Here is a 21,180-nt window from a genome sequence, read left to right on the forward strand (position 1 = left end):
GCCGCCCTCAGCGCTCAGCCGGGGCCCGCCGCCGCTGCTGCCTCCGCCCCGCAGCGCCCGCCCCCGCCATGCCGGCCCGGCCCGGCGCTCCCCGTGCCCCCCCGGCCGGCCGGCGGCGGCGGGCGCTGAGCGCGGCTCTGCGGGGCGAGGGCGGGCGGCGGCGGCGCGGGGCGGGGCGCGGGGCGGGCGGGGGCGGGCGGGCCCCGTGGCTCCCGGAGGGGTCTGCCCGCCCCGCCCGGGGACCCGGCGGGCCTCGCCTCCCTTTGGCCCCCGGGCGCCCGCCTTCGGTGGGTAGCGGCGCGCCGCGACGCCGTCAGCGGGCACCGGGGAAGCCCTTCGCCCCCTGCTCCCGTCCTCCGCGCAGCGCGCTGCTGCCCGCCGCCGGCCCCGGCCCCAGCCGAGGCGCCTCGCCGGTCCCCGCTGCTGGGGGTCCCCGCTGCTGGGGGTCCCCGCTCCAGCCCCGCGCCGCTGGGGACGGCCGGGACAGGCACCGCAGGCCGCCGCCGGGTCCCCTTGGCCGGCCGAGCCGCCCGCACCCCCTGCCCGGCGCTGCCCGGTGCGGGGCCAGCCCGTCCGCGCGCCCGCACCGCGCGGCTGCTGTCCCCCGCACCAGCCCGTTCCGGGGGCGTCGCCGCAAGCCCCTCTGCCACTTTACCCTCGAAGGCCACTTGCCGTTTTGTCACCCGCTCACTCAGCGTCCTGAGACCCGTCCGCAGTACTCCATTGCGTGCTTTTTTCAGTTACCTTTAGACATGATGTATGATGTGCAAACATTCACACCTTACTCTCCGTCCTCTTTTCCAAATGCATCGTGTTGTCGGCTCGCACATCCATAGGTAACTCCATGGTAACCTCCCTCCCAATCTGGGGGAAGAGGGGGGGAATCAACAAAAGCTCTTAAGGAAACTATGTTATCCATGCATAAAAGGAGGTTTGTGTGCATTTCTTACGAAAATCTTGGGAAACGAGGGCTGGGAGGGAGGTTACCATGAATTCAGGGAATTCAAGTACACTATTAGCTGGGTAACGTCTTCAAGAAAGAACATTGCTAGATCTGCAAGCCACAAATTCCACCTTTGAAAATTTGACTGACTTGCATTATATAATTTCCCAAATCTCCCCGCTCCATTCTTTATCACTGCTTCAAGCAACTCATTTGCTCTGTACAGAAGTTAGACTTGTCTATAGTTTCCTGGCTCTAAGCTTTTTAAAAAATTCCAGTCACACTTGCTGCTTCCCATTTGTATGGTACCAGTGCTCATCCCAGCGGCAGGGTACCCGGCCCCTTGGTAGCTCAGTAGCTCCATGCTGCTCTTCATCCAGAGCCCTTAGGGAAATCCTGCCGGATCCTGGCAGTCCCTTGCTCTCTGTTTCATTGGTATTTTCCAAAAACCTCATTTGACATTTCAGTTTGAGAGAGTCCTTCAGATTTATCTGCACAGGAAAGGGCAAAGTATGTGAATTTTCCAACATCCTCCATGGCAGATACTGATGTAAATGAATTAATTTGGGGTTTATGTGATGCTCTGAGAGCTTTTTGCAGCCACAGAAACCCAACAAGCCAGCAGCACACTGCCTTCCTTCTAAAGACATTGGGACAGTCTTCATTACACGCTTTTATGCTTTCAGCGTGTCCTACCTAAAACTTGTCTCATCCTAGACGTTTGCATTTACCTCGTCCGGTTTATGTCCTCTCCTTTTTTATGTGTTTGAACACAACATGCACCTTCTGAAGGCTGTCTGTTGACATTTAATTGTCTCCTTTACATGGCTATTTTATAGCTGTTTGCAATTTTTTGGCCCTTTACAGATGCATCTATGAAAGGAACTTTAAAACAATATTTCCAGAATGGTGATTGAGAAGAAGATATAGCAAAGCTCAAATGTTTTCCTAGATTTTGTATCAGAATTTATTCCATTAAAAAGTGCCCCTCTCTGCCTGTCTGTACATGAAGACATCCCTCACAAAAATTAAGCTGTTCATTGCAGAGCATTAGGATTTGGGGTTTTGCACCCACCTGCTTATACACACCTGTAACAACTTCTTTCAGTTTGGATACCGGTAGAGAGCCTGCTTAAAAGCAGTAGCGAAGTGCCTCAGAGCAGCAGTATCATCTGTGAGAATTTTATTCTGTCAGCTGCTTCTTTGGCCAAGTTTCTTTGTTTTTTCCACAGCTTATTTTCCAGAAGGCTGTTCTGCAGTTGGTGTTAGGTGGGAGTTGGGAAGCAGTGGGAAACTGTAACATGTGCAACTTGCTCCCTGTCCTGTGCGCTGCCTGGGAGTGACACACAGGTTTATTTCTCTTCTTTGGGTGCCTGGGTAGTTGCTCTGGGGGTATTTCTGCCCTTTTCAAATGTTTTAAGGCTCATTGCCAGGTACATTTAATTCAGAGACCTTCCTCTGGCATCTCCTAATCTCACAATGTGACCACCACACACATTATTCATTTCTTAGCCTGTGCTTTCCATGGATGCTGTGGGCTTGCCAGCAGTGCCGGTACAGCACCCTGTGCCACACGTCCCCAGCTCCTTGCTGCAGGATGAGACAAAGACTGCTGGGTTTGCCCTGCAACGCTTACTGCTCTTCCACACTTCTGCTTGGTGCTGGGTTAGCTTCTCGTTAATTAGCTGCTTTATTGCCCTCCCCACAGGAACTCTCACTGTCCGTGGTGACAAGATGGGGGTTTCACCGCCAAGTGCAATACTGGAAGAACCTCAGTTGAGACTCTGCTGGGGCTTTTGATGGTCAAAAAGAACAGCAGAATGGAGGTGAGACCAAGATGACAAGCATGCACCACAGAGCTCGTGGAAAGCAAGAAGCAAATTTCAAGGGAGCTCTTGTTCTCCAGAGAAACTGCATACCGGCAGGCACAGCTATCCCAGTGGTGGAGGCTTGGGTAAAGGAGGATGACACCGGGATGTGGCAGAGGTATTACAGAGACAATGTGAACGGCCACTGATCAAACTGGTGATGCTGGTGGTACCAATTGCTGTTGTAAGAACACCTGTCTTGTTACAACCCTTGCTGCTCCAGGAGCAGCACACAGTGGGGATCAGATGAGGATGGAAGGTGGGGAGCACAGTGTCACACTCGTATCAGGGGGACAGATGAAAAATGGATCTGTGCATACCTGGGTTTTCTGTCTTCTACAAGAAAAGCAGAGCAGACCCCTCCTACTCTGTCCCTCATTCCAAGCCAGAGCGAGTAGGAGAAATCACGACTACCTGACGGCTGTTTGACAGTTGTTGTGAAACAAGCCTGACAGTTGTCAAGCCAGATCCTTGTCGCCTGGTTATAGCTGCACTATCATGACATAGCAGGACTCTGGTGCACGTCCCAGCCCCAGCCCTACCTGCTCAAGGCTGAAGAGTCCTCAGACTCTAAACCAAACAAGGAGCTTCTTCCCCAGGCAGAAATGAGCTCAGCTGGGAACAAGCCCCCTCAGTGGGATCTGGGGATCAGCATTCAACCCCAGCAGCACCAGGAGCTGCAGCAGGGAGGGAGCTTGTGTCTGCTCTGGGAAAGTCAGTGTTGCTGGAGTGATGGTTCGGAGTCCCTCCTGCTGGGTGTTGAGGGAAGGCTGTTGTGGAGTAAACATCCCATTAAGCCAAGAAAAAATAAAATGAGCTTGCAGAGCCCAGTGGGGTGGGAAGCAAACAGCTCTATCAGCACTTGAGAGCGAGCAGTTTATATAAGCAACAGGCTCACCAACTGAGAGGAGAGCAGCAGCGCAAGGGAACAGAGCTAGGAGCAGGGGGAGACCCTTGCCTGTTTCAAAGGGTTTGGCACCAGCGGGCAGGACACACTAGCACCTGCAATTATTTCAGGGGACTATGGACATGCTCCTTTGCATGGGATGCTGAGGAAAGCAACAAGTTCCAGGCAGTCTAGAACTGGCAGTTTCAAAGCTACAGGTATGATAAGGTTTCTTCCTTCTCTTTCCCTCTTCCCAGGGTCGCTGACAGGCAGTGAGGGCACGAAGCTTTCCAGCCACTCACTCCATAGCTTTCACCGCCAGGGAATCTGGGGCATGCACAGAGCCGGGCTGGAGGGACCCACAAGGCAGACACAGGCACTCTGCACAGGCTGGGAACTGGGAGTCCCTGGGGTGACATGGTGACTACTGAAGAGTCACGAGGATATTTGGTAGCAGCATCTGCCCTTCTTACAGGAGTGAGGTGCCCAGTCCAGGCCTGGGGGGGGGGGGGGGAGGGGAAAGCACAACATGGCCCATGGCACAGGGACCAGCAGCCTCCACGTCATCGCTTTCCTTCCTCTCCCAGATTTGTTTTTCCCTCTGCCCAAAGCTCATCTTCCATAACACGGTCCTCAGCCCAGCCTCTTCCTCTTCAGTCCCCAAAGGCCTCAATTAAACATGCAATTAGAAATGCATTCCAATTACAGTAAAACAACCCTTCAAACTGGAAAAAAAGAGTGTTCTTCACACAGTAATTTAGCTAAATGAATGCAAGTTTGCATGCTCACAGGACCTCACTGGAGGCAAAGCCCAATGTTTTCAGTAGAAGATGGGTGATTTTGGCTGTAAAGAGTTGTTTTCCTGTTTGGCAGGACTGCAGTCCAGCTGGGGGCTGACTCCTGCCCCAGGAGCTGTACCTGGTTCACTTCTTTCCTTTTGAGGAAGCATCTACAGCAGCCCAGGCACTGCCACAGCAGTGCCACAAGGCTGCCTTTGCATGTGACTATGGCACAGCTTTGGGTGCAAGGCAATGGACACTCACTTTTGGCTATCACAGCAAGGTGGAGGTTTTTTGGCTGGGTCTTTACAGTAGCTGTCAGCTCAGTGCTATTGCTATGGGTGTGCTAGGGAGCCTTTCTGGTCCAGATGGACTGGGACAGCCCTGGATTCACATCTCACACTCCTTCCAGGACACAGATGCTCTGTACTAGGGATGATACAGTTGCTCGTGTCTGGGCCAAATGAACAGAGTAGAAAGACAGAGGTTTGACAGGTACCAGGGAAGGTCATTCCCCCGTGGATTTGTCTCTCAGACCTGAAATCAGCCTCCATTGGAGATGTCAGCCTGAAGTGAAGCTTATTTGGAAGGGGACACTCAAAGTCTCCCATCTGGTGTTATTAAGGAATCATTAATCCTACACAGCAGGTTTTTTCCCCACCATGGAGGGCAGGAAAAGGGTTTCTGTCTTCCATTCAGCTGCTGATTTTCAAGAAACCTGTCAGATACCATCTTTGGGATCTCAGATTTAACCTGACAGCTGGTTTCACCCCAAAGCTGAGGGTAGGCCAGGGGGCCAAGCACACACAGGCAGCACAGCCCCCCAAGGAAGCCAGACTGAGAGACCATGAACCACTAAAGCCAGAAGCACCCAGAGCCTAAAGCCCTGGGGCAGAGCAAGCTGCTCAGCTGGGGCTCCCAGCCCAGCCTCTGCAGGGACGCAGCACCCAGGGAACTGCACGTCTGTGGTGCTGCCATGGGTGCTGACCCACCGGGAGGCCCCAGCAGGATCAGGCTGTGTGCAGGAGAGGTGATGGATACTAGCCATCTGCTCCCACCTGCAGCAGCAGTTAAAGAGAAGAGAAACACCAGAGCCGGCCGGGGAGATGGCAGCTCTCCAGCTCCTCACCTGACTAGATTGGTCCATCTGCACAAAGCTGTTGGGGCTGGCAGTCACCTCACCCAGGCCCTTCCAAAAGCCAGCAGCTATGGGGAGCGGTGCTGGGAAGCTAAATGCCTTTGCTAATTGGACCTGTTACCATGCCTTTTTTCGGTTGTTTTTGTTCCAGGCTGTGGAAGGAGCCTGCTGGGGTTATCGGGGACCTACCAGGTGCTCTCACCCATGCTGGGATGCAGGACCTGGAAGGCAAGGTGTTAAATTATCTTGAAGAGCAAATTCTTTTGACCATCCCTTTCCCCACTCCACTGACAGGGAATTAAGATCACTCCCCCGGCAATGCTTGCTGCAGGCCAGGTGCTCCCTCGGCAGGGAAGGTCAGCAGTCTCTGTCCCCTCTGTGCCACATGGGGCTTGGACCTCATGGTGCTACTGATCCCACAACAAGGAGCTACAGGGGCTTCTCCTCTCCTTGCTCCTCCTGCTCTTTCTCCCCGCCATTCAACTAGTGGTAAGACAGAAGCGGTTGGATCTTCAGGAGACAATAAATAGCTTTGATTTGACCATGGAAAGGAGATGGAGACATTTGCTAGCTTGGGGAGAGCAGGCAGAGCTGGCTTTGGAGGAGCTGTGGTAATTAGAGTCTGCGTTTGCACTCTTTCATTTAGCACCAGAGGTTGCCATACTTGAAAGCAGCCCTGTCACTACTAGATTACAGGGCCCTACAGCTCACAGCCTGTCTCACTGCGATGCTGCTGCCCCAGCATCTCAACACTGCTGTCTGCTGGGAGGCATCCTGGCGGCACGCAGCCTCCAGCAGCCAGGCAGCTCTGCCCCTTCCCCCTGCACCCCGGCACAGCCCCAGGGCACCCCTGGGACACGGCTGCGCTCCCCCCCAGCACCCTGTACCCACCGCGGATCAGACAAGGAGCAATGCAGCACAGAGCTGAATTACTGCGGCATGCGTGCTGCTCATTCAGCAGCGATTTACCTCCGCGATGGCAGGCTTGATTCATTACCCTTCTCCCCATGCCCTGTTACTGGAGTAGCCGGCAGTGGAATTACACCCTCTGCTCCACACCCCCGCATTCCCTTACCATCTCCTGGCCAAACACTGCTGCCTGTTGTTATTTTTAGCTCCTGGGAACTCTGATCTTTTTCTTAATGGGACACGTGTACAATGAAATGTGCGCAGGCAGATCACTCCAGCCACAGCATCACTCAAGGATCTGCCAGGCAGTCACCCATCTCCCCAGGCACAGGGAGGGAGCAGCAGGTCCCTCCACAGCGAGCATCCCTGGGCAGGGACCAGCATGGCATCACTTCACCTCCGTTTCTCCCTTTACACCGGGCTATAGCCCCAGCTAGGTCTCCATGCTGCTGGCTGTGTCCATGTTCCTGCTGCATCAGTTACCTCTCATCGAACTGAGAGGGGTCAAAACACTTCAGTCCTTCCTGGGGGCTGGGGAGGCCACGTGCAGCAGGGAGGTGCTACAGGGGCTCCACGTTGGTGTATCAGAACCCCACTGGGACATAACCAGGCAGAGGCGCATCCCCAAGCCCACCCTGGTGATGCTGAGGCTGGGTACCAGGCTGTTTATTTATAATGCTAATTAATAGCTGCTGAAACAGACACTTGCCAGCCACCAGGCTCCTTCAAGCACCAAGAAGGCTCTCCCCTGCAGGGGTTGGGGAACTGCTGCAGCTCCTCCTTTTCCAGACCCTGACTTCTACTCAGGGTAAATCAGGAATACAGGAGGATCTGAGCTGCTTACACCTGGTGCTGCTGGATCACCCCAACATGCCCAAGAACAGAGCACCTCCCTAGAAGCTTCTGGGTGCTGAGCAGTACCAGGGAGGAGAAAGGAAGAGGCAAATTAGTGTATTTATTGAAATACCTAATTAAGGAGGTGGGAGTCTAATATTAGACACCTGGCATTGCCCTTCAGAGTGATGAATTAACCACTGCAAGGGCTTGGGTGTGCATTGCTCCTTTCCTGATGGTGTGGGAGAGAGCCCGTGTCTCTGGGGCAGCACCCCTCTAAGATCAGTACTTGCTGCCAGCCTGGCCCGTTGCAGGGGTACTGGAGCTGTCAGACACGCTGTAAGAGACTGGGGACCCCAAAAACCCTAACCAGAGACCTTACAGCCTGATTTGTGAGTGAGCCTGGCTGTGGCTCAACAAAAGGGGAAACGGAGGGCTATAACCGTCTGGTGCAGACAGCACGACTCCTCTGTCAAACAGCTCCCTGGGGCTGCAGGCACCTTCAGCTGAGCCGTGCCTCTGCAGCAGAGCCAGGCACGCTTCATTAATGGTAATGACTTAAGTCTCCCAACAGCCAGCCAGGAGAGGAAAGCTGAGCTGCTCTTGCGCACAGGATGAAGCTGGCACATGGAGGTACTGAGGTCAGGAAGGGAGGCAGTGGGAGAGAAGACCTCTACCATCCTCTGCATCCCGGCTGGGGACGGCTGCTGCTCTAGCTCCACACCACCTGTGGCAGGACAGACCCTTCTTGTGTTTTACATTGCCTCATGATCCCTGAGAAGAGATTTTCTGCTCATAACCCAGCCAAATGCCAGACCTCTGCTGCTGGGGGAGACCTCCACCCTGCTCTGTCCCACAGGAGGACCCCAGAGGCACCCGTGGCCACCTCAGACACCCTGGGCAGCACGAGGAGCTTGAAACCATCTCTGGCTCAGCAGAAAGATAAATGCAGAGCAAAGCACCGTGCTGGCAGATTGCTGCTCAGCAATTGCCCCTTGGAGGCTACCTTCTCTGCAGCCCTGCCAGCCTGCTGCTCTCGTTCAAGACTTTCCAATCATTGTAATAGAGTGAAACCTTATTTACTGCCCTCATCCTGGCTTCCTAAAGTGGCCATGGGCGCACAGCAGACCTCTTTCCTTCTGTACTAACAAGAGCACCTTAATGGCTTTTCTGCCACAGCACATATCAACCCCAAATAAATGTGGGCGCTGGGGAAGGCTGTGAGTGGTGGCCGGGGCAGAGCCGGTGAGGGGAGGTATGGCCAGGTGTCTGGCTGGCATCTGCAGTCAAAGGTCCCTGAGCAAGGGCAAGTGAGCACAGCGGGCTGTCCACAGGCTCCAGCTGCTGCTAGGGAGTGATGGCACATTCGTCCATGTTTTAAATGGTCCCGTGGTTCAGCTGGGACTGAAGGGCAACCACTGGCAGACACCAGCAGGTGTGGGGAGCACTGCCTCACGCTGAGTATGCACAGACTCATCACATGTGGGCTCACCACTGGTCTTTGCTTTGGGGAAGCCTCAGGCACAGCACTGTGTCCATGCCAGCTATCTGGGAAGCCCTGGGATGTGCACCGTATCCCAGGGACATGTCAGGGCAGAGTGGCTCCCTGGGGCCAGGCAGGGCTGACCAGGCAGGGCCTCAGCTCCAGGCAGATGCCAGGAGTGTGGTGGGAAACCCGATAGGCAGCACTGCCTGTACCCAGCCCCCATGGCTTTCTCCCAGAATGGGGCTCATTGAAGCCTCCTTTTCCAGCAGGTGCAAATGGACCTGTGGCTTCAGAAAAGGTAGGGGTAAAGCTGGGCAGCCCCACTGTCCCACCCATCCTCTGGTCCCGTTAGAGCCATGATGATGGGATGGGAGAGTGGAGGTGCAAATGGGCCATGAATCACTGGCAGGCACCGTGATAGGGGCACACATGTGTCACACCACAGCGTGAGGATGGGAGCTGGGTATCCCACTGGAGCTGCCTGGCAGGGAAGAAACACTGCATTTTGCAGGAGCATCTCAAAGCTGCTGATTTCCTCTGAGGAGCTCTTGGCCCAAACCTCTGCTGCGTTAGAAATGCAAGAACATTTTTCTAATCAGCCAGCTCCATCAGCGTGGGGCATGCCAGCTTCCCATCAGTTCAGTATGACGCAGTCTCTCAATTAGTGTGCTAAACAAGGCTCCACCGAGAGCCTCATCAGGAGAGAAACTTCCCAGGAGTCGGGGAAGAAATATGGGTGCAGAGAAACACCAGTGCCCCCATCAGGGCTGGGCTGCTGCAGCCACAGAAACAGCACCTCTGGCTTAGCCGTTTTGGTACGGGGCAAAATTGCTCCCGAGTTGATTAACAAATAGGCTCTCAGAGGGCAGAGACACCCCTGTCCCCAGCCCCACAGCAGGGGACCTCCAGCCCAACCCTGTCTCAGCCCGTCACTGTCCCTGCCGGCATTATTGATTTGCTAAGGCTCATCCTTGAGATGCAGGATATGCATGGTGGACCCATCCTCTGCGGGTTGCCATGGTGATGCAAAGCACTGCCACCTCCTCATCCCTGTCCCTGCCGTGGGACAGCACGGTGCCCAGGCAGCAGGTTTCCCTTGGGGCAGGTCTGGGGCTCAGCGTGCCTCCTGTCACACACCTCTGGGGTGCATCCTGTGGCCTCTGTCCCGCCAGCACATCTGCAAGCAAGGGCGCAGTGCTGGCTGGCCTCTCTCCCAGTTCAGGGAGCCACTGGAGCCAGAGAGGTGCAGGAAGGAGGTGCTGGTGTGAGCCAAGCTGTTTCTCTCCATTTCCCTTTACTTTCTGCGCTTTTCTCTTCCCCTTTCTTAGTCTTCCCAGCCCTGTGGCTGGACCAGCTCCACTCCCATCAGATGTGCATCAGCATCACCAGGAGAAGAGTGGGCTTTGCAGAGCTGTGGACAGGCCTGGGCAGACAAAATGCTCTCATGCACCGGAGAGCAATTTCTGTTTGAGCTGAGACAGGAGGAAGCAAGAGGTGAGCCATCAACTGGAAGAGTAAGCAGCTGGGCTGCTGCCAGCCTGCCCATGCTTTCTTCCTCCGGCTGGTTAACAAGGAGGGTTTCCTCCAGGAGTCCCCCCTCCCCATGCACCCCAAAATGCAGACATGTGCTGGCCGGATGCAATCAGAGGAATGGATCCCATACTCTATTTCATGGGTGGTTTAGAGGCTGTCCAACCTGTGGAGCTGTACACAGCTACCCCGGGAGGGGTGGCCCAATGCCACAGAGCTGGACATGCTCTGGCAAAGCGGGGAGTGCAGGCCCTCCTTCCTCCCCCAGCCAGAGGCAGCACCCAGCTGGAGGTGACATCCCCCTCCTCCACCCTGGGCTGTAGTGACACGGTGCACTACCTGCTCATGGGAGGGGACGCTGGGCTCCGGGGGTGATGAATTATTCAGTGTAGCCGCTGCTTCCCCATTGCTTTGCTTTGTATGAGCTGCACTTTACATATGCCTGAGCTGCAGCCAGATATGTACTCGGCAGCTTTACATCAGGGGAAATGGGAAAAGCACCTTGTTGGATGAATGGAGCCGATGTGGATCGTTCCTGTAACACCAGAGGAGCAGATGCTGCCAGCATATGCCTGGTTCACTCCTGGTGCTGATCTCAGTGTGGTCATGGAAGGTGTGTGTGCGAGAAGCTGGGCTGCCCGGCCCAGGGCAGTGCTGCACGGGGCAGCACCGGTGCAGCCAGGGAGCCTTCCTGCCCAGGGTTTTTGCCTTGGTTTTGCCTCCCCCTGTCCTCAGCTTTTTCCCCATCTGGCCTGTGCTACCCTGGCTAGGGGGACCCAGAGGACACATGCCTACTCCATGTCTTCTCACCCCTGGGCCATGTCTGTTCCCTCCCTTGCCTCACACAACCCTTCAGGACCTGGTGGCTGAGAGCTGAGTGGTCCCAGGAGATACTCTGCCAGAATGCACATGCATTGCCAGTCCAGGTGTTTGGGTGTGTGTAAGTGCTCCCCTCTTTGGGTATGACTTTGTCCTGATGGTGGATACTGATGCTCCTGTGTGCCTCTGACAGCTGTGGGCAGCAGGGGCCGTTAGCTTGGCTCCTGTGGCTGCTGAGCATCCTGCTTGCCCAAGAGCAGCTGCCAAGGCCCTGCGTACATGGCTGGGATGCTGTTGCCCTGCAGAAGCTGTACCGCGCTGCTGTCTTTAAGAGCGAACGAAACAAGCAAAAAAGGTTTCAGCTCTGCAGCATGCCCTCAGGCTGTGTAAGAAATGCTTTCAAGATAGCTGAAGATTCAACGCAAACTGGGCACTGAAGGCCAAAGGTTCTTGTAGCATAGAAAAGACATTTTCTGAAAGTGAGAGCTGCTTCATACTGGCAGAGGTGGACGTTTCTTTATGAAAACTTAAAATCTCAGAAACCTCTCACTCCTGTTGCATCTAATGGGGTTATAGGCTCTGCTATAACCTGCCTGTCCAGGGAAAATAACACATTTACAACACCGTCTCTCTGGTGTTGGTGTCTGAACGACCACAGATCTACAGTCAGAGAAAGTGTGGTGGTGAAATCAAACATGATCCAGCCAGACCTGGACTTGCAGTCAGCATGGAAGGGCGCAGGAGCCAGCATGGTCCAGCTTGCAACACAGGCAGTGCTGCTGGAGCCCCGGCCACCAAATTGTCCCCAAGAGAAAGCAGAGGCTGCCTGTGGCCTGCCTTATTTTAATCTGTGTTGCAATGAATTAAACATGTTTTAATATCAAAAATGAAAGATCAAGGATCAGCAGTAATAAATCCTCCACACTCATTTTCCATATTAAGCCGGTGTGTACCCAGGGCAAGCACGATAATTAGAGTCATGCAGTGATTTATTTGTAGGAAGGAACTGAAGGCGCTCAGATATTGGCATTCTCAGTCTTGCCACGTGTTTGTGCCCCAGTTCCCTGCCTCCACGGTGGGGACCCTTCAGGGGCAGCAGGATGTGTGGGTCTGGTGTGTGCAACGAGCCCCTGGTCCCGGGTTCTCTCTGCCAACACAAACCAAAGGGCACCAGGTAGGCAGTGGGCTGAAAGGAAAGATGCATCTGGGGTCAGAAGTAACCTTTGCCTGTCCCAGGAGGACTACAGCTGTATTCCCAGGGGACTGGTGGGACCAATATCAACCAGGAAGGCCCCTTCACTGAGGACCGGGAAGGGGGCTGGCTCTGGCACACCCCAGGAGAGGCTTGGGCTCACGCAAGCAGCATTAGGACAGGGGTTCACAAGCGTTCCTGGGCTTTCATGCCTCTGTGCCTTGCTCAAGCGCTCCCCACTTTTGGCACAGGGACTCCCACCCTGGGATGAGGGTGCCACCACCCCCAGCATCATATCCAGCCCCAGGCACTGAGCATCTTCCTGGGCTACTTCCCAGGCACCTGCACAGCAGGGGCAGCAGTAGGCATCTGTATTTCAGGCATGCACTGCAGAGAGGAAGCCATGGTTACACACATATTTCTATTCTCAGCAGTCATTTTCAGAGTTGTTTATAACTTTTTATTGTCTTTTTACCTTTTTGGATAGGAGGTGACATTTTTTTCATCAGATGGATGTGAATTCTTGCAGGTGGTTTATGCTTTTTTGAAGGCTGGAGAGAACTTCTCTCGCTGGGGAAATGTGACCGCAGGCTTTCCTCCCCAACCATTCCAGTCCAGCAGCAACAGGACCGTGAAGTCCTCGGGTAGTGGGTGGGTTTTTGGGTGGTCTGCTGAAAGCACACAGATTGCCCAGCAGCTGGATGAGACCATGGGCTTGAAAACACATGAAGGCAGAAGGGCTGGGCTTGCAAATATCTGGAAGCTTCATGCCAATGGTTCCATGACTCAGGGGCTGCCCCATTCCTTGGCAGCCAGAAAGCATGTGAGAAGCTTGTAGATGCCTTTGAATTTTCCCCAGGAGGCACAATCCCCTCTGGAAATTCACCCCACACATGTACAGACTTCAGACACTACCTTTTCCCTTACCCCAAGCAGAAATCCATGGATGCCCTGGGTCTGTGGATCAGAAACAGAAGTCCTTGCCCCTGAAGAAAGTGGAGGATTTTGCCTCCCCTTAAGGTGTTTAAAAGGGGAACATCAGTCCATGCAGTGGAAAGTGTGGAGTCCGCAGGAAGCACGTGACTGGCGCTACTGCAGGTCCCAAGCAGAGGCGTACATATGCACTAATGTCACCGATAATGGGTTCCAAAAGTCAAGGAGACTTGTGTTTCAGGGCTTGTGGCAGTCTCTAATGCATAGAGGTCAAGACTAGAGCACAGGCTGCTGGAGCACAGAGGCTGCTGAGGCTGGCTTTGCCCAGCCAGGTGTCAACACTGCCATCCCAGCCCAGTCCTTCACAGCAGTGACTCTCGGCATACCCCAGTGCTGCAGCCCTGGCTCCTCCTGCAGCAAAATCACTCAGCATCATGCTCTTTCAATCAACATTAAAAATGCTCCAGGCTGGCACTGCCATACTGGGATCATCATGGAGCTTCTGATGTCCCAATCTCACTGCCTCAAAATGCTGCTGCTTCTCATTTTCTTACCACACGTCTCATGATGTTTTGGGGTTTGTGTTGTTTTTTTTTCCTTCAGACCTCAGCTTCCAAAATCACAGGCCTGCACTAGGAACTGAATTTTTAATGTATTATTTAAGGATTAAATTTCAGGATCTCATAAACACCCAGGGAGGCTTAGGAATACACACCTAGAAGCAGAGGATAAGAATCCAAGAGCTGATATTTAAAAATGAATGAATTGGGGTTTTCAAGTCAATCCTGCTACATTTAAAAGCTTCGTTCTTGAAGGACCACTGCTCACTGCAAAAGCACTCTGTGCTCAGCGTTGGTGCTAAGACATGGTGTGAAACCACGGCAGGGGCACAGCGCAGATGACCCACTGCCAGCAGCAAAGGCATGAGCTGCTCCAAGTGCTGGAGGGGTCCAAATCTTTCCGGGGACAGGGACACGCTGTGGGTTACAGCTTTCCCTGACACGACACTGAAGGATAATAACTTGGCATAATTCCTGCCAAGGACAGATCTCTGTAAAGGTTCACAAGGAAAAGCAAAATTTAGATCAAATTTTCTCAGGTCTCCTTGAGTCCCCACACAGGAAAGCCAGAGCAACCCATCCTTTGGCAAAGGGGAAAGTCCACTCCTGAACCATGCTGCTGGAGCACCTGGAGGTCCTAAATTAACTCAAGCCAAGGAGATTGTTCCCTTCCTTAAAGCAGCAGCAACCATAAAGCAAGTTCAGAGAATCCTTGCTTTTTGGACAGTGCCTGCACAGCTCCCTGTGGCAATGTCCTGGCTGCTGCTCAGAGGAGGGAAATGTTTTCCCTGTCCTCAGAGGATGGAGCTGGGAGAAACCTCCTGTGGCCATCCAGTGGAAAAGGCTACGTTTCTTTCAGATTTAAAAATCATTAATAATTCCCATGACTCCAGGAGCTGGGGCTTACTTCAGCCACTTGATATCACAAGACTGATGCTTCCAGGGCTGGCAAAGATGTGCATAGCTCTTAAATGTCCTGCCATTAAATCACAATCTCCTTCAGCTTGTCTTGGTAGATCCAGGGCAGTTGGCACTGCTAGGAGCCCAAGGTAGAGCACTGCAGCAGCATGGAGAAAGAAGAGGAATGCATTATTTTTAGCTGCAAAGCATTTGGTTTTCTCCTCTTTTGCAGAGATGGGCTGAAAACCATGAGAGCAGCCTATTGCATTGAAATCCACATCTAACACTTCATATCTTTGCCATCAAAATAGAACCTTATCTGAGATCTCACAAAAATGCACAGGGTTAAGTCTGTCTGTCCAACATGGAGGAGGTGATGCCCTGGGCTGAGCAGAGCCAACCCAGGGACAGCAGGGAGGGTACCAGGCTGCTGCGCTCTCTTCAGCTGCTGTATTTGGCTGGGAGCATCTCTCTGTGCCTGTTATTTGACACGCTAAAATAGATAGAGGTGCCTTTTGATGTTCCCTTTGAATCACTCCTTTCTCTTCCTTCTTGTCCCCAGGGTATTTTATTGGACTTCGTAATAAAGCTGGAGGCGGGGGGGAGGGGTAAAAAGTTCTTTGAGCTTATTGTAAATGAGCAGAATCTTATAATGTCTGCTTCTTTTTTACATTTACCCTGTAATCTTATTTACAAGCTGAATACCAAGTGCTGGAGTAATCAGTAGGCGATCAATAACTGAGAGAAGCTCCTTCTTGATCTGCAACCATTTAAAGTCGATCTGTTCGCGTGTATGCAGATGTGGAAGCTGCTTTTTGGGTGGAACAGTGCTGTCGTGAGAGCTCAGCAAGGTCCCCTCCATGCAGATCAAACCAGGGGTCTGACAAGCCCCAGTCCTCCTCCCAGGAGTCCTTTTCCCTGAGCCACCAGCCTTACCACGAACTGTAATCCTGAGCACGAGCCATGGTCTGGGGGTGGGATGCAGTCAAACCTTCCCTGTGGGCATCCTCTTCCCCCTGCCTTGCATGGAAGGGGCACCACAGTCAGCACCTCTCCTCCCACTCAGCCCGGTGCAAATCAGGACCAACACTCCCAAAACACAGGGACGTGCTTCAGCTTGGAGAAGTGGGACAAGTCACCAGATCCATGGGAAGCTTGAGCTGTTGCGCTGGGAAGCACTCCAGGCTCTGTCTGCTGCTAATTAGCATGACTTCTGTCCCCTGGGATCGCTAATCTTATTGTTTCTTGCTGCCCTCTCTTTTGCATTCAGCTTTGCCTTTTGTTTACCTGAGGATGGTGGTAACCCCAGGGTTTTAATTAGAAAGAAATAAACAAATCTAATTTTTAAGAAGAGCTGCAGGAAGGATGGAGAGAAGACTTGACATCTCTTTGTTAATCTGTAGTCCAGACCTAGCAAATATCAGGCAGTTAAATTCTGATGTTACCTGTCTCACAACTGCCCTGAGCAGAGGGGACTGGGATGCTCGCCCAACCTGCCTGCCCACTGCCTCTGCCTCTAGCTCCCATACTGGCTGGGACACAGCTGGGACACTGCCTGCTGGGTCCCATCCTGTTGCTGCCTCCCTCTCACTGCCTTCTCCTTACTCAGCAGTAGCATCCCCCCCCAGCTCATCCATCATCCCGGATTAGCCATTAGTAAAGCCACCGATCTGCGGGGCTGCAGCTCAAATGAATTGTGTTAGTATTCCAGCTACCGCAATGAATGGCCTGACATCGAAACCATTTTGGATCACAGGAAGAAAGCAATCAATTATTTCATTCTCCTGCCTGCTGCCAGCACCCAGGTACGCAGGGCTGGAGCACACTCTATTCCCTTATTGGCATTTTGAAACACTGGTCAAGAGAATGGTGCATTTCATTTAACTCCATGCATGGCAAGCACCAAAAGGGTGTTATTATAAACCCTCACGGTAAGACAGGCTGTCCCCCTCTGCTGTCTGGCCCTGCCTGCTGGTCCCTGCATCCCTCCTGTATCGCACCAGGTCCTTCCTTCCCCCTGCCCAGGGACACATGCCCCTGCTCCCTGATAGCTTCCTACCAGCACTGCAGGTACTCCAGCCCCAAAGGCAGACAAGGGAAAGGATAGTAGCTACGTGCAGAAGGAAAAATAAAACCAACCTCAAACTGAGCGCCCTGTCTCTCAGTTAGCCCACCTAAGGCCACTGAATTCCCAGCACCAGTGCGTGTCTCTTGCTTGCCTCCTCTATCTCATGTATAAATATAGCAGTGATAATTAGATGAGAGGGCTCTTTGCCTTCTCACTGGCATCTCATTCTGCATGCAGCATGCTTAGGCAGACAGCATGGTATGTGGTCCTCTGCAGAGCCAGCCAGCCAGCTGTAGAGCATCTTCTGGACACATGCTCTCCTGCTGCAGCCCGAAACACTCCTCCCACGTGGGAAATGGTGTGAAATGGCTTCAGTCACTCACCAGCTCCAACACGATGCAGCATGGCTGGGCTTGCCAAGGGGGAAGGCATCCTCTCTGCTAGATGCATGTCACTCAGGGTCAAAAGAGCAACTGGGGAGATGGTGCCGTGTCTCATTTTAAGGCACAGTGTCCTCCAGACACTGTCGCTCTAGACAGCTGTCCCACAGCCATAATCATTGGGAGGGGATGAGTGGGAAAGACAATTTCCCCGCCTGCTGTCTCCATTTCTGCAGAGCTGGGGCGAGCACAGCTCTTGGTGATGGAGCTGCTGTTCACTGAAAATAACTTGCTGCAGCAGTTTCTGTTCCTGAGGCTGGGTGTACAGAGGAACAACAGGCTGGGACAGGCCAGGGCTGCTCCCAGTTCCCTTCAGCTGGTGTTACATCCAAGCAATAATGATTTCAGGGTAAACAACTCCATTTGCTGGTTTACAGCACTCATTTCCAGAAGAAGTCTCCAGCTCTTTGGGACCCTGACCACACGCTTTCTCCCCTCGCTGAACTCTGCCTTTCACCCCCCATGAAAGAGAGGTCAAGAGCTCTTCTCACATTCACGTATTAAGGGGGACTCTCTGCTGCTCCCTCCTCTGCTTGGTGGTTATGTGCACCTTAATGACTTTGTATGAGTTTGAAGGCTTTTTTCGCTCTATAACTACACACAGAGCAAAGGAACTGTCACAACCAAGCTCAACAGCAAGGCAAATGCTATGGGACATTATGTTCTTGACACCGTGTCCCAGCTCAGCTGCAGCAGCGGGGCTAGAGGATAGCTTTCAAGTCCTTCTGTGAACAGCATGATTGCGTGGCTTTTCTCCATGCAGGCGTTGAGAAGCAGGCTGAACAGAAGGTACCAGCTAAATAAAAGCTCTGATTTCAAAGATAAGTGATGGTAAGTGGTTTCATTGTTTGGGAGCAAGGACCCAAGTTCACTGGAAGAAGCACAACCAGCCCAGCAGAACCAGTAATTAAAGGTAATTGTAGCCCAAAGCAGTTACAGCACTAATAAAACAATGAATGGAGATTACACTCCTGTGGTGGGTTGACCTTGGCTGGATGCCAGGTGCCCACCAAGCCGCTCTATCACTCCCCTCCTCAGCAGGACAGGGGAGGAGAAAATAAGATGGAAAAAGTAATGGGTCAAGATAAAGTCAGTTCAAGAAAGCAAAAGGCTGTGTGCAGAATCAAAGACAAACAAAAGATTTATTCTCTACCTCCCATCAGCTGGTGATGTCCAGCCACGTCCTGGGAAGCAGGGGTTCAGTACCTGTAGTAGCTGCTCTGGAAGACAAACATCATAATAATTAATGCCCCCACACACACACTTTCTCTTAGCTTTTGTTGCTGAGCAGAAGTCATACGGTATGGAATATCCCTTTGGTCAGTTTGGGTCAGCTGTCCTGGCTGTGTCCCCTCCCAAGACCTTGCCCACCCCCAGCCTAGCGGTGATGGCGGCAATGCTGGAGAGACAGCCGTGATGCTGTGGGAGCGCTGCTCAGCACCAGCCAAAGCACCCTGTGTTATCAGCACCGCTCCAGCCACCAGCACCAGCTCAGCACTGTGAGGGATGGTAGGGGGGAAAATAACTCCATCTCAGCCAGACCCAACACAGCTGCCCCTGCTGCGATTGTGAAACCAGCACTCTCCAGCGGCTAGGCACCCGGCTGCAACTGCACCAAAAGTGCTAACTGCAGAGGAAGATTTCTCTCCATCATCGCTTACAGGACAGTGAGCCAGCCTGAGGAGCAGCTGTGCAGGAGGAAGGGAGAAATGCAGATGCTGCAGCTGGCAGCAGACCAGAAATCCAAGTGCTGGCAGCTTCGCCCACAGGCTTTTCACCCCCTCCAGTGGCACACAGAGAAAGCCATTTTTGCCCGAAAGAGTGAACAAGGCTCACATCAGCACCAGCTGAACAACACAACTCCCCCCTAAGGATCTGTGTGCCCTGGGAGGTCATTCCCCAGGCATCCCAAATGTCCACGGCAGGGCTCTGGCCAAAGGGGAGCAGCACTGTCCCATTGCCATCTGCCTGCCCTTCACCAGTCCTGGCACCCCCACAAGGAGAGCAATCCGCAGCCTCCTGGCCCAGAGGGAAAGTGTTTCTTGAAGACATAATCTTTACTGCACTCACTCAACCTTATCAAGTTTTGGAGTGGACTGTTGTATTTAAATGAGGTGAAGGGAAAAGATTTAAGAGGCAGCAGGAGGCCTCTTGAAGAGAATGAAAGGAATCATCTACAGCAATGGAGAGAAGAGACAGAGCCTGAATGGGCGAGGAAAGCAAAGCTCCGACAAGCAGTGAGCTGCAGCGCTGCTTAGACACCCACTGCACTGCGCACGTGCTTGACGTGTCAGCGGTGCTGGCAGCAGCGGAGTCTCACAGCTTCGTTCTGCGTCACGCGTCCAGCAGCCGCTGCAACCTGCTGATGAGCAGAGCCTGGGGAGAAGGAGCCAGTGGAAACAGCGCTGGGGCTGCTGTGGCATGCCTAGCTCCAACCCCACCTGCCACAGGGAAGAAGCAACCTCCAACCACCAGCATCCTCTTGCCCCAGCCCTGCTCCCCTCCCTGGGCTCTCCAGGGCAGGGGGCATTGCCTTGGTGCGCTGCTCACACAGGGCACTGGGTTACTACCGCTGGCCCACAGGGATTTTCAAGCACAAGTGTCACCTCTGTCCCTCCTATCCCAAGGTACATAAAGAGGCTGAAACAATTCAAAAGCCAGGGCAGATACCATGAAGCCTGGAAAGGAGGTAGATACCTCCGTAGGCATCTAGATTCCCTTGAAAATTTGAAACTGGCTTGTGAGTGGGATTGGGGTCTTAGGGCGTACAACAGAGCAGCTTGGCCCAGATGAAGGTTGCAGCCAAGGCAGGAGCTGGAGGCAGATATAGCAAATCCCAGATGCATGTACTAGCCTCAAGCTTCCCTCTCAGCCTGTGGACTTTGCAACCCCCTTCCCCATCTTCTCAGATGTGGTTTGCCACCTCTCCCCTCCTTGCATGAAATCTGTACCCTGACATCAGCAAAACTAAGTACTTGTCCAGGAGAATAAAGTAAGATTGATTTTGACTCCAAATGCTGCCAAAAGCATAAAGCCAACACATGGGAAAATAAAGGCAGGCAATTTTATCCTACTCACTTTCAGCAACAGTGACATTAGGTGTTATTTGATAAAAGAGAAGAGCCAATACTTCCGAACCGAAGGGCAATTATTTAAATCAGTGTCTTTAGAGGATCTGGAAGTGGTTCAGAACAACAGCACTGGGGAACAGCTTCTGACTCAGAATCCTGTTTATAGGGGGCCCAACATGTTTCTTGATGGTTTCACCCTACTCCAGACTTTCCATTTAAAGAAAACCTCAGGCAAGGTTTCCAAAAGCAGTGTTGTCCTGAAATCTCTCTGTGCCATCCATAACCATCAGCTGGATCAGCACTAAAAGTCAGCGCTGAAAGCTTTTGCAAACCCTCTATTTCCAGCTAGGAATGAAGGAAGAGCCCTATTCACCTCACCAAGCACAAGCTCTGGAGCCCCAGCCTAATAACGCAAATGTCAGTTGCTGAACCTCCAGCTGGCCTTTGTGGGCGTCTCTGGCACAGTAATGCATTGCCAAGATTGTGAAGTATTAAATGAGGCGTTAGAGTCAAAAGAACACAATTACACATCTGAAGGCTGCTTTCCAATACCCTCAGGATTTGGCTCTGACTGCCTGTGACGTAAACGGGTATTGATTTATAGCAAACCTGCCCCAACACGGGCGCCAGCGCTGGCAGGGAACAGGAGGTGGCTCCTACTCGGTCCCTGAGAGCCCGCATCTCACACCTGCCGTCCACAAACTCCAGCCCCATGCTAAGCATGCTGCTGTGCTGCCCCTTGTTAATGCCAGGTCCCTGGTGATGCTCACAGCCCTCCCAGCTCCCTTCTGTTTCAAACAGGAGGTGGGGCTTTCAAGGCTTAG

The 21,180-nt window shown here is 53.1% G+C and overlaps 1 protein-coding gene across 1 annotated transcript in view; it reads right to left on the reverse strand.

Moving 5' to 3' along the window:
- Positions 1-13,895: 13,895 nt before the first annotated feature.
- Positions 13,896-21,180, reverse strand: part of DNAAF6 (dynein axonemal assembly factor 6) — a 31,837-nt gene continuing 24,552 nt past the window's right edge. The window contains exons 9-10 of the mRNA XM_080365561.1: positions 18,439-18,505; positions 13,896-14,934 (exon numbers count right to left, since the gene is read on the reverse strand). The gene's annotated coding sequence lies outside the window, so the exon portion shown is untranslated. The remainder of the gene's footprint in view (positions 14,935-18,438; positions 18,506-21,180) is intronic.

This window comes from Falco punctatus, assembly GCF_963210335.1.
Source record: "Falco punctatus genome assembly, chromosome: 15".
Classification (NCBI taxonomy): domain Eukaryota; kingdom Metazoa; phylum Chordata; class Aves; order Falconiformes; family Falconidae; genus Falco; species Falco punctatus.